Raw genomic sequence first — 9460 nt, 5'->3', positions numbered from 1 at the left:
TGTAAATACCACATTAATGTAATAAATGCTCAAAATGATGTCCGTCAACCCCAATGCATTTGGTAATATGTGTAACGACATTCCTCTCAACAGCGAGTAGTTCGCCTTCCGTAATGTTCGCACATGCATTGACAATGCGCTGACGCATGTTGTCAGGCGTTGTCGGTGAATCACAATAGCAAGTATCCTTCAACTTTCCCCACAGAAAGAAATCCGGGGCATCAGATCCGGTGAACTTTCGGGCCGTGGTATGATGCTTCGACGACCAATCCACCTGCCATCAAATATGCTTCAACCGCACACAAGCTATGTGCCGGACATACGTCATGTTGGAAGTACATCGCCATTCTGTCATGCAGTGAAACATCTTGTAGTAACATCGGTAGAACATTACGTAGGAAATCAGCTTACATTGCACCAATTAGATTGCTACCGATAAAATGGGGGCCAATTATCCTTCCTCCCATAGTGCCGCACCATACATTAAGCAGCCAAGGTCGCTGAAGTTCCACTTGTCGCAACCATCGTGGATTTTCTGTTGGCCAATAGTGCATATCATGCCGGTTTACGTTACCGCTGTTGGTGACTGACACTTCGTCGCTAAATAGAACGCGTGCAAAAAATCTGTCATCGTGCCGTAATATCCCTTGTGCCCAGTGGCAGAACAGTACACCACGTTCAGAGTCGTCGCCATGCAATTCCTGGTGCATACAAATATGGTACGGATGCAATCGATGTCGATGTACCATCTCAACACCAACGTTTTTGAGATTCCAGATTCTCGCGCAATCTGTCTGCTACTGATGTGCGGATTAGCCGCAGCTAAAACACCTACTTGGCCATAATCATTTGTTGCAGGTCATGGTTCACGTTTCACACGTGGCTAAATACGTCCTGTTTCCTTAAATAACGTAGCTATCCGGCGAACGGTCCGGATACTTGGGGTGATGTCCAGGATACAGAGTAGCATACATAGCACACGCCCGTTGGGCATTTTGATCACAATAGCCATACATCAACACGATATCGACCTTTACCGCAATTGCTCAACGGTCCATTTTAACACGGGTAATGTACCACGAAGCAAATAACGTCCGCACTGGGGGAATGTTACGTGATACCACGTACACATTTGTGCCTATTACAGCGCCATCCATCACAAAGCGAAAAAAGTGATCCAACTAAAACATTAATATTTCTTTACGTACTACGCGAATATGTAAGGCTAGTTCGCGCCCGTAGTAGAATAATACACGTGCACCCTGGGTAACGCTAAATGAACTAGCACTAAAGGCAACCAGATAATCCAGATAATCTTGTGCTGGATCTCCTGGCAAACACATCATGAGTGATACCGACCAAATGAACGATGAAGAATTGACTAGAGCACTCGGACTGTGCCTCCGAGTCTGCCACCTAAACATTGAAGGCATAAGTAGGAGCAAATGTGAATTTCTCCAGAGAGTTCTCACTCACAACAAAATCGACGTAGTCGCGATACAAGAGACTCATGCGGAAAACATACACTCCTGGAAATTGAAATAAGAACACCGTGAATTCATTGTCCCAGGAAGGGGAAACTTTATTGACACATTCCTGGGGTCAGATACATCACATGATCACACTGACAGAACCACAGGCACATAGACACAGGCAACAGAGCATGCACAATGTCGGCACTAGTACAGTGTATATCCACCTTTCGCAGCAATGCAGGCTGCTATTCTCCCATGGAGACAATTGTAGAGATGCTGGATGTAGTCCTGTGGAATGGCTTGCCATGCCATTTCCACCTGGCGCCTCAGTTGGACCAGCGTTCGTGCTGGACGTGCAGACCGCGTGAGACGATGCTTCATCCAGTCCCAAACATGCTCAATGGGGGACAGATCCGGAGATCTTGCTGGCCAGGGTAGTTGACTTACACCTTCTAGAGCACGTTGGGTGGCACGGGATACATGCGGACTTGCATTGTCCGGTTGGAACAGCAAGTTCCCTTGCCGGTCTAGGAATGGTAGAACGATGGGTTCGATGACGGTTTGGATGTACCGTGCACTATTCAGTGTCCCCTCGACGATCACCAGTAGTGTACGGCCAGTGTAGGAGATCGCTCCCCACACCATGATGCCGGGTGTTGGCCCTGTGTGCCTCGGTCGTATGCAGTCCTGATTGTGGCGCTCACCTGCACGGCGCCAAACACGCATACGACTATCATTGGCACCAAGGCAGTAGCGACTCTCATCGCTGAAGACGACACGTCTCCATTCGTCCCTCCATTCACGCCTGTCGCGACACCACTGGAGGCGTGCTGCACGATGTTGGGGCGTGAGCGGAAGACGGCCTAACGGTGTGCGGGACCGTAGCCCAGCTTCATGGAGACGGTTGCGAATGGTCCTCGCCGATACCCCAGGAGCAACAGTGTCCCTAATTTGCTGGGAAGTGGCGGTGCGGTCCCCTACGGCACTGCGTAGGATCCTACGGTCTTGGCGTGCAACCGTGCGTCGCTGCGGTCTGGTCCCAGGTCGACGGGCACGTGCACCTTCCGCCGACCACTGGCGACAACATCGATGTACTGTGGAGACCTCACGCCCCACGTGTTGAGCAATTCGGCGGTACGTCCACCCGGCCTCCCGCATGCCCACTATACGCCCTCGCTCAAAGTCCGTCAACTGCACATACGGTTCACGTCCACGCTGTCGCGGCATGCTACCAGTGGTAAAGACTGCGATGGAGCTCCGTATGCCACGGCAAACTGGCTGACACTGACGGCGGCGGTGCACAAATGCTGCGCAGCTAGCGCTATTCGACGGCCAACACCGCGGTTCCTGGTGTGTCCGCTGTGCCGTGCGTGTGATCATTGCTTGTACAGCCCTCTCGCAGTGTCCGGAGCAAGTATGGTGGGTCTGACACACCGGTGTCAATGTGTTCTTTTTTCCATTTCCAGGAGTGTAGATCAGCTGCCTCTAGAGGAAAAATCCCTGGATTCGAGATACTGGGAGCCACCTATCACAGCAATTACGGTGTGGCAACCTACATACGAAATAAGATAGAAAATGCTTCCCTGTGTAAGATATCTACAGACAACAACATACATGAAGTTGCTGTCAAAATTGGCGAGACCACTATAGTTAACATCTATAAGCCTCCCAGCTGCCCATGGCCTCCAGAAGTACTCCAAGAATATCCCCACCCTGCTATCTACGTAGACTTTAATAGTCACCATGAGAACTGGAAGTAAGCACGAAACGACCAGAACGGTGAATCCCTGATGAGCTGGAGTGAGGAGACTAACACCCACCTGATTTTCGACGCTAAGGACCGCGGAACATTTCGATCAGCAGCATGGAGACGAGATTATAACCCTGATTTATGTTTTGTCACTAAAAACAAAAACAAACAACCGCTAGCCGCAACTCGTGAAGTCCTGTCTGATTTCCCACATAGCCAGCATCGCCCTGTTATCTTAAAAGTCGGAATTAACATCCCAATCATAAAATCCTTTCCTCGCCCACGATGGAATTTCCAGAAGGCAGACTGGGCCACCTTTGCAGAAAACCTTGACAAGTGTCTATGTTGGATACCCCCGACTAGGGACAACTATGACAGATTTGTGGGAGCAGTCATCGCCACGGCTAAGAGGAATGTACCCAGAGGCTACCGGAAAGAGTACATCCCAGGCTGAAATGAGAGATGCGAAGACCTGTACCAGGAATTTACCGAAACCAACAACCAAGAAATCGCGGACGAACTGTTGCACAGCTTAGACGCAGCTCGACGGGAAAAATGTATGGACACCGTGGAGAATCTAGATTTCACTAAATCTAGTAGGCAAGCATGGACCCTACTTCGTAACCTGGGAGGCAGTAAACGTAAAATAAGACACCCACCCGATAACCCCTAACAATGTGGCCGCACACATAGTTAGAACATCACGAGCACCAAGGGACAGAACACACACCACGACCGTCAAACGTGAATTAAGATCCTTAAAACGAAGGGCATCGCCTACCTCCGAATTTTCCCAGCCTATCACAGCGGAAGAAGTTGCAGCAGCCCTGTCAAAAATCAAAAGTGGCAAGGCTCCCGGCTTCGATGGCATCCACCTGGAATTCCTACTTCACTGTGGAAAATATACTAGAACATGGCTCGCAAACTTCTTAACAGATATTTTAGAATTGGGTAATATCCCACACCAGCTTAAACGAGCAAAGATTATAGCGATACTAAAGCCAGGCAAACCTAATGACATGCCCCAAAACTACCGCCCTATCGCTCTGCTGATCTGTGTCTATAAGCTGTTGGAACGTATCATCTACAACAGAATAAGCGGAAAAATTCTTGAAGTGGTACCGATTGAACAGGCAGGTTTTCGACCCAACCGCAGTTGCACCGACCAGATCCTCTCCGTAGCAACTCATATAGAGGCGAGCTTTCAGAAAAAAACTCAAAACATCAGTAGCCTTTATTGACCTATCAGCCGCTTATGATACCGTTTGGCGACAAGGCCTGATATTTAAGTTGCTGCGGGTCATACCATGTAATAAGCTGGCCAACCTCATTGATAACATGCTCACAGATAGAAGTTTGTCATAATGGGCGACTTAAAAAGTGACCAAATGAAGCTCAACAATGGTTTACCACAAGGCTCCGTTCTGGCGCCATTGATGTTTAACCTCTACATATCTGACTTGCCTGAAACCATTTCTCAAAAATTCGGATATGCCGACGACTGGGCAATAGCTGCAAGAGGCAGATCAATGGAGGCAACGGAAAACACATTAACTGCGGATCTAACAAAGCTGGGAGATAACTTCCGAAGGTGGAGATTACGGCCAAACGCGACAAAAACGGAGGTGACATGCTTTCACCTCGACAATGCCCAAGCAAAAAGAAAGCTCAACGTTAATTTCGAAAACAGGCAGCTAAACCATAATAATTACCCCAGATATCTAGGCGTCACCTTTGACAGAACCCTAACATTCAAGGAACACCTACATAATACAGCCGCAAAACTTAAAACTCGAAATAATATCATACAGAAGCTATGTGGGACCACGTGGGGCTCTTCCGCGGCTGTACTGAGATCTTCGGCTCTGGGACTTGTCTACACAACAGCAGAATATGCCGCACCGGTATGGCTAAACAGTAAACATACAGGCTTGATCGGTGCTCAACTAAACTACACAATGAGGATGATATCAGGAACAATAAAGCCAACGCCTTTACACTGGCTACCTATACTGAGCAACATTCCCCCACCGGACCTGCGCAGAGAGAACGCTTTCTTACGCGAGTATGGAAAAGTGCTGAACAACGAGAAACTGCCAATCCATAAGGATGTTACTGCCCTGGAGATGAACAGATTGCGCTCCAGACACCCCTCTTTAAAAAAGGCAAAAAATACGCATCCTCTCAACCCGGATTATGGCAACCTCTGGAAAACGCGGTGGAGAGAATCTGTGATGCATGGCATATTCTGCAGGTTTTGGGGCAATGTCCAACCACCAGGATTCAATTTGCCAAGGAAAACTTGGACGACCCTGAATCGAATTCGGACAAATAACAGCAGATGTGCAGACAGCCTCCACAGGTGGGGTAAAATCACCACCCCGAGATGTGACTGCGGTGCGGACCGGCAGACGATTCGTCACATCGTGGAAGATTGCCCGCTGAGACGTTTTGCAGGAGACCCCAATGAGTTTCTGACCGCGACTGAAAGTGCAATAGACTGTCACAAATCTGGATGTTTGTTTGTGAACTTTTGTTTGTTATATACACTATTTTAAACACTTTTATATCTACAACTATATGTTACACACTGTGACTACTCTTTATTTCTGTGTCTTATGATTTTTATGTCTTTTCTATATGATGTGTTACATGCCATAAGCTAAATAAATAAATGTAATAAGAAATGGGGGTTCCTATTTTAAAAACCGCAGTTGATATACGTTTGAGCTATGGCAACGACATTCAGCGGGCCAACCGTAGGGCCATCTGGTTTCCCCCTTCAAGCCAGACGAGTTTCGTTCTTTGTAGTTATTTCGTTTGACGCTTATTTGGTTAGGTATTTCGCTCGGTCACTATCAAATGGACCAGCCTGTATTGTGAACAGCAACGGTCCTATCACACTTTACTTCCGTTAAGGGCGACGTGTTGAGTTCCATCTGCAAGAAATTCCTGAAACCAATGGAAAGTTTGCTCCGATACTCCGTAAGCTCGTATTTTTTTCATTAAACGTGAATGCGGGACGGTGTCAATTGCCTTCCTGAAATCAAGGAACACGGCATCAGCCTGATCGCCGTTGTCCACTACGCTGTGGATCACATGGAGGAACCGAGCGACCTGAGTTTCACAGGATCTCTGTTTGCGAAATCCATGTTTATGTATAGAGATTTTTGTTTTCCAAAACGTCATAATTCTTGAGCCTAAAACATGTTCCATAATTATACAACAGATTAACATCAACGGTATGCGGTTTTTTCTGGTTGTTGGTACCTTTCGTTCTCAAGCGATCTACGGTACATTACTACTGGAAGGGTACATCCATTATAGAATCTTATATGTATCTAATCTGGTCCTGACGCCTTTCCACCAGTGAGCGATTCTAGCTGACTTTCAATTCCGTGATCGGATATCCCAATATCTGCCATTTCGACGTTCGTACGACGATTGAAACGAGGGACAGTGTAAAATCTTCCGCGGTGGAACAACTTCGGAAGACCGAATTCAGTATTTCGGCCTTCTGTGTCGTCTCTGACAGAATGAATAGATGAATTTGACTCACTGATTTTAGATACGACCAAAATCTCTTAGCGCTTTTACTCAGATCGGTTGACAACATCTCACTTTCGAAATCATTGAACGCTCCCATTTCCGCTTAGTTCACCTTTTTTTTGTCAGGTAGGTTTTTACTTCCCTTCAATCTAAAATGCTCTTTGTTTGCGTAGCGCTTTTCTAACACGGCTATTCATGGTGGATCTTTCCCATCCCTTAAAGCCTTACTCGGACGATATTCGTTTAGGTTATATTGAACGATGCCTTTGAATTTTTCCGTTTCTCACATCTTCGTCCTTGTCACCGAATATTTGACGCTGACTGCTGAGATATTCTCAAATTTGTATCCTGTCACCCTTGCTGAGCAAATATATCTTCGTACCTTTCATAACATTCCTTTTAAGACCCGTCGTCATAGATTGTCACAGCCTTATGATCACTGATACATTCCTCTACGTTAACTGATAAGTTCAAGTATGTCTATTGCCAGGGTAGCTGCTCAAGGTAATTTTCGGACAGTACACCTAGAGCAATGCTACACGATTCCCTGTCTCTGGCACCAGTTTTGATGGCATAACGCTCCCAGTTTATACCTGGCAAATTGAAGTCACCCCTTGTTACAACGGCATGAACAGGAAAATTACAAATGATATTCTGCAAGCTCTGTCCGAAGCGCTCTGCAACTACAGATTCTGTCCCAGGTGGTCTATAACCATTAAGTAACAGTTAGCTAGTTATTTTCAAGTTCCATGGATCATTTTGCACTATTAATCGTAATGATGTGGAACGAGTCATAAACATTAGTTCGCATATATGCTTACATGATAAACTACTGGCCATTAAAATTGCTACACCACGAAGATGTCGTGCTAAAGACGCCAAATTCAACCGACAGGAAGATGCTGTGATACGCAACTGATCAGCTTCTCAGAGCATTCACACAAGCTTGGCGCCGGTGGCGACACCTACAACGTGCTGACACGAGGAAAGTTTGCAACCGATTTCTCATACACAAACAGCAGTTGACCGGCGTTGCCTGGTGAAACGTTGTTGTGATGTAAGGAGGAGAAATGCGTACCATCACGTTTCCCACTTTGATAAAGGTTTATCGTATCGCGACATTGCTGGTCGCGTTGTTCTAGATCCAATGACTGTTAGAATATGGAATCAGTGGGTTCAGGAGGGTAATACGGGACGCCATGCTGGATCCCAACGACCTCGTATCACTAGCAGTCGAGATGACAGGCATCTTATCCGCATGCCTGTAACGGATCGTGCAGCCACGTCTCGATCCCTGAGTCAACAGATAAGGACGTTCGCAAGACGACATCCATCTGCACGACGTTTGCAGCAGCATGGACTATCAGCTCGGACACCGTGGGCGCGGTTACCCTTGACGCTACATCACAGACAGGAGCGCCTGCGATGGTGTACTTTTTTTTCCCTGATGAATTGAGGTTGTCTTTACAGCATCGTGATGGTCGCATCCGTGTTTGGCGACATCGCGGTGAACGCACATTGGAAGCGTGTATTCGTCATCGCCATACTGGGGCGTATCACCCAGCGTGATGGTATGGGGTGCCATTGCTTACATGTCTCTGTCACCTCTTGTTCGCATTGACGGCACTTTGAAGAGTGGACGTTACATTTCAGATGTGTTACGACCCGTGGCTCTACCCTTCATTCGATCCCTACGAAACCCTACATTTCAGCAGGATAACGCACGACCGCGTGTTGCAGGTCCTGTACGGGCCTTTCTGGATACAGAAAATGTTAGACTGCTGCCCTGGCCAGCACATTCTCCAGATCTCTCACCAATTGAAAACGTCTGATCAATGGTGGCCGAGCAACTGGCTCGTCACAATACACCAGTCACTACTCTTGATGAACTGTGGTATCGTGTTGAAGTTGCGTAGGCAGCTGTACCTGTACACGCCATCCAAGCTCTCTCAATGCCCAGGCGTATCAAAGCCGTTATTATGGCCAGAGGTGGTTCTTCTGAGCACGGATTTCTCAGGATCTATGCACCCAAATTGCAAGCAAATGTAATCACGTCAGTTGTAGTATATTTGTCCAATGAATACCCGTTCACCTGCATTACCTCTTGGAGTAGCAGTTATAATGTCCAGTGGTGTATTTCTAAGCTTTTTTTTTCTTGTTTTAGAAAGAATATACAGATGTGAATTAGTACAACTTTCTGCATTGTTTGATTATACATGACATAATACGTTGGTTGGCTATACCATCAATACCATAACACACAAATTTATCTAGGAAAATACTGTGAGTCACACAGTTAAATGCCTTTGATAGGTCACAGAAATTACCAGCCCGCGCTACTTTATTAAACTTCCTGGCAGATTAAAACTGTGTGCCCGACCGAGATTCGAACTCGGGACCTTTGCCTTTCGCGGGCAAGTGCTCTACCAACTGAGCTACCGAAGCACGACTCACGCCCGGTACTCACAGCTTTACTTCTGCCAGTACCTCGTCTCGTACCTTCCAAACTTTACAGAAGCTCTCCTGCGAACCTTGCAGAACTAGCACTCCTGAAAGAAAGGATATTGCGGAGACATGGCTTAGCCACAGCCTGGGGGATGTTTATTATTTAATATTTCTAAGATCATGTAAATGTTATTCTCACTGGAGCAACTCTTCTGAGAGCCAAACTGTAATTTGCTAAGGA

The 9460-nt window shown here is 46.9% G+C and overlaps 1 non-coding gene across 1 annotated transcript; it reads right to left on the bottom strand.

Moving 5' to 3' along the window:
• Positions 1-9145: 9145 nt before the first annotated feature.
• Positions 9146-9220, bottom strand: Trnas-cga. Its single transcript has one exon. It is a non-coding gene; the product is annotated as a tRNA-Ser (tRNA).
• Between the last annotated feature and the right edge of the window lie 240 nt (positions 9221-9460).

This window comes from Schistocerca piceifrons, chromosome 11 (genome assembly GCF_021461385.2).
Source record: "Schistocerca piceifrons isolate TAMUIC-IGC-003096 chromosome 11, iqSchPice1.1, whole genome shotgun sequence".
In the NCBI taxonomy this organism is placed as follows: Eukaryota; Metazoa; Arthropoda; class Insecta; order Orthoptera; family Acrididae; genus Schistocerca; species Schistocerca piceifrons.
Note: the sequence above shows the minus strand (reverse complement) of the source record. Positions and strands in the feature narration are given on the sequence as shown.